Here is a 6,030-nt window from a genome sequence, read left to right as displayed (position 1 = left end):
AAAACATTACCAATTTAAGGCCTAATAATGAAGAGAAATATATGGACTTCTCTTGCAACTATGAAAATATTTGGTGATAAAATGGCAGTAGTGTAAGTTCCTGCCTGTTTGGAAGGTAGACAGGCCAAGACATTAGGTAATCATGAATATGAACATTTTTTCACTTTCTTGGCTTTAGCTACTTTTTAAATGGTAGGTATCATAAACAATCATATTTTGATAAAATGCCTTCTAGTATGAACAGTTCTGGCTGAACTGTTCATCTCTCTATGATCCCTTGTAACTAAGATTAGTTTTGTTCCACTAATACAATCTATGCTGTCAGAGTAAGATATTCTGGTTGGTCTGTTCCTACATGGAAGAAGGGTAAAGGGTCAGGTAGACATTTGTGCCAGTAAGACCTCATTTGGGAAAATCTCAGCTGCATATGCTTAGAAGTAGCTCTTAAACAAGGCTTACTTTGAATCCATTGGCTCCACAGAGCTAACACAGTTGGATAAATAAGTACTTGAAAAAGCCGTCTCATTTGGACTTAGCTATTAATACTTGAAAATATGATCAAATTCTAAATGAAAAGGACTTAAAATAGTCATTGACAAAAAAATTGCAAATGTGAGCAATCAACTGAACAACATTTTTTTTCAACTATTCACAGAATTTTAGGGAAATAAGATCAATAGCATTTTTAGGAACAATAAAGTTTCCTTGTTACAAATAGGCACCTAAGCATATAAGCCTGTATAAATATTTCATCATTAACTACTAAAATTTACATGATACTACATTCTTCAGCAGCTTGTATACCAAAATTACAACAATACAGAGATTAACATGGCACTTGTACAAGGATGATATGAAAATTTGTGAAGTATTCAAAATTTTTCATTCTTCAGATGCAAGAAATGAAAAACAGCTATTAAAAAGTTGATTACACAATTACAAGTGAAACAATACACCTAATTAATATAATTAAAAGTTACTTTGACATCAGTGTATTAAATTTTCACCTTAGAAAGGCCTTTACATAGCATAACCTTTACACAACTTTTGATATTAGACAACATTGTCGTTTTATCCCAAAGAAATATAATACTAAAAGGACCTAGGGAAAAAAAAAGGAATCTTAAACTATTTCTGTATGGAATGCAATCTGAAAGGACACATTAATGAACCTATATGTTATAAAACAATGTAGAATTCAATGTATTATATCTAGGAGAGAATAAAATAGATTATGGACACTATACAAACATAGAATATAGAATATTTTAAAATATACTTTTTCAGACAAACAACGGAAATATCTTTAGTTTCTATACTACTCATTTCAACAGATAAGTTAAAATTATTTCCGATCAACAAAATCACAAACTCTGCATAAATCATTATAGATGTATACAAAAACTCTTGAATACCTTTTGACATCAAAAGCAGACAATTCACTTTGAAGAACTCCACAGAATCCGTGAATTGTTACTATAAGATATTGTTGTTATTTGGATTGTGAAAATATGTTGTATTGACAAAAAGGAATTAATGACATTTTTGAAATTTAAGAAAATTAACCGAATCATTAGGATTTAGGAGAACAATTTGTACAGCCTTCCACAACTTCAAAGAGGTAGTGATACATACTTATCCTTTTGGTAATATCAAATGCAGTTTCCTCCAAGTGGTTCTTCAGACCTGGTTTGACATATTGGTTCAACAGTTCCAGTGTATTTTTGCTATCTCAATTACCAGCAGCAAGATGCAAGGGGGTCAAGAAGCCTTTAGTTTGGGCATTGGTATCTGCATCATGAAGAAGAAAGAAGCCACTCTGGTATTATTACACGTACATGCACTGTGCAGGGGTGTCCAGTCATCTACAGTTATTGCATGTGCCCTTGAGCCACCAAATCACGGACAATGTATAAGTGTCCACTGTAGGCTTCCCGATGAAGAGGGGTATACTCATCGTCATCCCTAGTATTCACATGAGTAGCCTTTTTGGAAAGTATTCTCTGCACTGTAGTAAGCTGGTTATTTTCAGCAGCCCAAAGAAGAAATTTGCTTGGATCCTTCTCCATTTTTTTTTCTTGCAATTTTTACCATTCCTCACATTTTCATCTTGTTCCTCATCTTCATCAAAATTGCCTAACCAGATACATTGAGTACCAGTGGAAATGAGGTGTCCATGTATTTCCCTAATAGTTCATGTTGGTTGACCTGGTCAGAAATATCTGGTGAATTCTCTGCATATGTTTTTTCACCATGATTTATTTTCTTTTTCAATTTTTACTATTCGAAATTATTCTAACTGGAGATTAGGGAATAAATGGAGAGCAGAGGAAAGATGTTCCTCCATATTCAAAGGTACAGACTGAAAATGAGGACCAGTGGTGTCTTCATGTGCAACTTATTCTAGGAATGAGAAAATGTGAAATAATGCCTCCTATATAAATGATTTGGGAAATGGCAGTGCAGAAAGTGAAATGATGCAACCCAAAATATAAAACAATATAAATTAGGATAATTATGGAGCAATCATATTATCTATGAGAGCCATGAAAGACAGAGATGAGCTATCCACAAAATCCATGCCTCTGATCAATTTATAGAACAAGCAGAAATTTTTTTTAAAAAAAGGTGGAAATAGAATTTATGTATTTACTTGAAATTAGTAAAAACTTTTTAATAGCCTACATAAGAATCTAAATCCTTGATAGCACTAGTAACAGATCTGACTGAAATCAGTTGAATCACACTTTTCCTGTACAATGAAGGAATAGGTACAGGCTAGGAAAGCAGCTAGAAAAGGCAGGCTGATTGTATCTGTGAGAAAACTTTGTGGAAACTGGTATTGAGGATTACTTACTGGTGACCCACTTGCACTGGAAGCATGATTCTGACCTCTTGCTTGCTGATTCTGAACTATTGCTTTGATCATTATATTCTCCAAAAAGAAAAAGTCAGAATTGATAACAATGGACTACTAATACATTTTGACTTTTCATTAAGCATATTCAATCATCAAAATCACACGAAGACAATAGACAGGCCTATTTTTTTTAGATGAAAACAAGTGTCTTTAAAAAAACAAGGAATTTAAGTAGTCTTCCAAAGGACTTCCATTTTACTTACTGCATTATACATTTTTCCTAATGTTGAGTAACAATAAATAATGGATCTATTAGAAAGCTCTTAAAGCTCGTCTGTTCAATACTGAGTTCTCTTACACTATATTATAGTATTTTTTTGTATGGTCTTAGGAAGAAATTTACTTTACTAACTTGAATTTGTGACAGGACAATATCATGACTGTACATCTTTCTTCTATACTCTCAGTTTTACGTTATTATCTAAATATGTGCATTAAATAAGTATAGAGGAAAAAGTAGAAGCCACACTGGTGGATCATGGCTTTAATCCTAGCTAATCAGAAAGAAGAAATCTGAGAATTGTGGTTTGAAACCAGACCAAGAAAAAAAAGTCCATTAGATCTTGGTTTGAAAGTAACCAGCAAAAGCTAGAAATGGATCTATGGAGCTAGAAATGGAGCTATGGTACAAGCAGTGAAATGTTAGCCTTGAGAAAACTAAAACAAAAAAATGACAAATTCTGAGACAGAGCCAGGCCCTGACTTCAAGCTCTAGTATTAGCATCAAACTAATTAATTAATTAATCAATTAAAAATAAATTAAGTGGTCACATGTGGAGAAAATGCTCAGGGATATCACCCAGGCTCTTATTTCAAAAACTACAATCTACCGAAAAAATCTATTTAAATAATACCTGTGTAAATAGAGTATTTTCATCACCCAAATGCACATCCATGCTCAGTTATTTTTGCAAGGTAACTCTGTTATGTCTGGAGTACCACATAACATTATCACTTAAGTAGAAAGCATTGAAACATGGGTTCACTCTATCTCTCTAATGGATTTTTCTCCCCACAAATACTCAAATCTTACAATTATTCCAATTCTTTGAAGTCATAGCTTTTTTCTTTAACATCCATAATATTAAAGTTTGAATTTAGTGTCTTGTGTCTCCTAAATGGGTGTTCTTACCAGTTTGTCATGCCCCCAGCCCTAAATTATCCAGATTAATTTTCAGATAAAATCTGGCTTCCTACTTGTGTATGACCATGGGCTCAGTCCACTTGATGTTATTCTTCCTGGAATTTAGAATAACAGGTGTCTGGCATTGTGTACAGATCTTTATGTCCAGTCTGGGCTTTAACCACTATCCTCACAACAGTAGACTCCCATATAGTCAGGTTTTTCATAAGCTTATCATAGCTGATTTTTTAAATAAATCTTTGCATTTCCTGCAGGTTCTTGAGTACTGAATTAATTTGTGTTTTCTTTGGGTTCGTTTGTTTCATTTGAATATATGTATTCAGTGGTTCCTCATTTTTCATTTGGTTTCTTTCACTCAAGTTCTTACCTAAAGTGCTGAGAAACCAATTCTTCTTTCTCAAGATAGTCAAGCTGAACTTTATTTATTCCAAACCAATTTCAGTAATATTTAAACATCTTCATATCTAGGAATGATACACAAATGCTTATCACTGAGAAGGGTCTTTTTATTTTCACAGCAGTCTTTGGCATTCACAGACTTATCATGAATTATACAAATATAATAAAACTCAGATGCTTGCCAGGAGGAGAAAAACCTATTACTAATTGTTTGACAGAGGCTTCCCTTCTCGTGAATGAAATACGCTTCTTGATGCAGGATTTCACAGAATCATATTGCTAGGGAGAGCCTAAAAAATCAGGTAACACTACGGAGTTGAGGGAGATTACTTGACCTCCTGAATAATTTACTTTTATGTCAAATAAAAGCAGGCTTCCAAAAAGAGAGTAGACTTTAGAGAAACATGATGAGTTGTATGTAAATAGGTGCTTAGCTGACTTTGTTGATTGGTGAACTAATACAGGGAAATAAAGTACAGCACGGTAAAAAAAATAAAGAACTCTGCATTGAAATAATCATTTCTGTGTGTGTGTGCATACACACATGTGCATATACACATGTGCATTGCTCATGCATGCATTATTCATTGCTGAGGCTTGAGAGTGCCTAGACACTATCCCAAAGCTTCTGTGGTCAAGGAGAGTGGTCTACCACTTAAGCCACTACTCCACTTATGGTTTGTTGGAGATAATCACATGTATTGTCATGATTGGACTGGCTTTTAACAGTGGTCTTCAGATCTCAGCCTCCCGAGTAGCTAGGTAAGCTGATTCAGTCTCTGAGTAGCTTGTTAAAATGCTGCCTGTACTCTATGCTTTTTTATACTTTTCCTGAGGTAATCACAAGTCTAAGTCGTATATGTCTAATTGTTTAAAAATATTTACTGCTTGGCACCAGCGCTCCCAACTGTACTCTTAACTACTTAGGAGTCTTGAGAACAGAACCCAGGCCACATTTTAGTGGACTTCCTTAATCTATAACTGGGTGCATTGGATCATTTCCACCATCTTGCACTATCTACAGACTAAAATTGGAAGGACTGCAGGATCAAGGCCAGCCATGGTAGATAGTGCAACTCTGATGCTTTTGATGATGGGAAGGCTAAAAGGACAGATCAGGTGCATGTTCTTGTGGAAAGGGAACCCCTACCCTAAAATTAACAACTGATATGATGCCTGCCTAGCAAGAACAATACACCAAGTTGAAATCCCCACCAAAATAAGTATATACCTTAACATCCAAAAACATAGTAGAATCTGTTCTTTGCTCTAATATAATCTTTATCTGATTATCATATGATGTGGCAGAATAGTTTCTTCGTTAAACTTATGATATATTTAAAAGGACCTAGAAAATTCTTCCTCACTTCTTAAGTGCAAACGAATGGCAAATTGCCTCATTTCTTACATATTTGACTACCACTAAAAATTCGTCTAATGATTATTATAGTAATATATTCTGATTTATTACTTTACTGTGTAACAGTTTTTAAACATTTTGCTTCTCTGTTGAAGTTTAAGTATTTAAATTGCATCATCAAAATATATTCCTTGTGTACTTGGGGCA

General features: G+C 34.0%; 1 pseudogene; it reads left to right on the top strand.

The window, feature by feature from the left end:
• The first annotated feature begins 783 nt into the window (after window positions 1–783).
• On the top strand, window positions 784–883 carry LOC122115138 (annotated as a pseudogene).
• The last annotated feature ends 5,147 nt before the right edge of the window (window positions 884–6,030 follow it).

The sequence above is a fragment of the Dipodomys spectabilis genome, unplaced genomic scaffold (genome assembly GCF_019054845.1).
Source record: "Dipodomys spectabilis isolate Male_0828 unplaced genomic scaffold, ASM1905484v1 ptg000117l, whole genome shotgun sequence".
Classification (NCBI taxonomy): Eukaryota; Metazoa; Chordata; class Mammalia; order Rodentia; family Heteromyidae; genus Dipodomys; species Dipodomys spectabilis.
The sequence above is the reverse complement of the archived record's forward strand: the minus strand, read 5'-3'. Positions and strand labels throughout refer to the sequence as shown.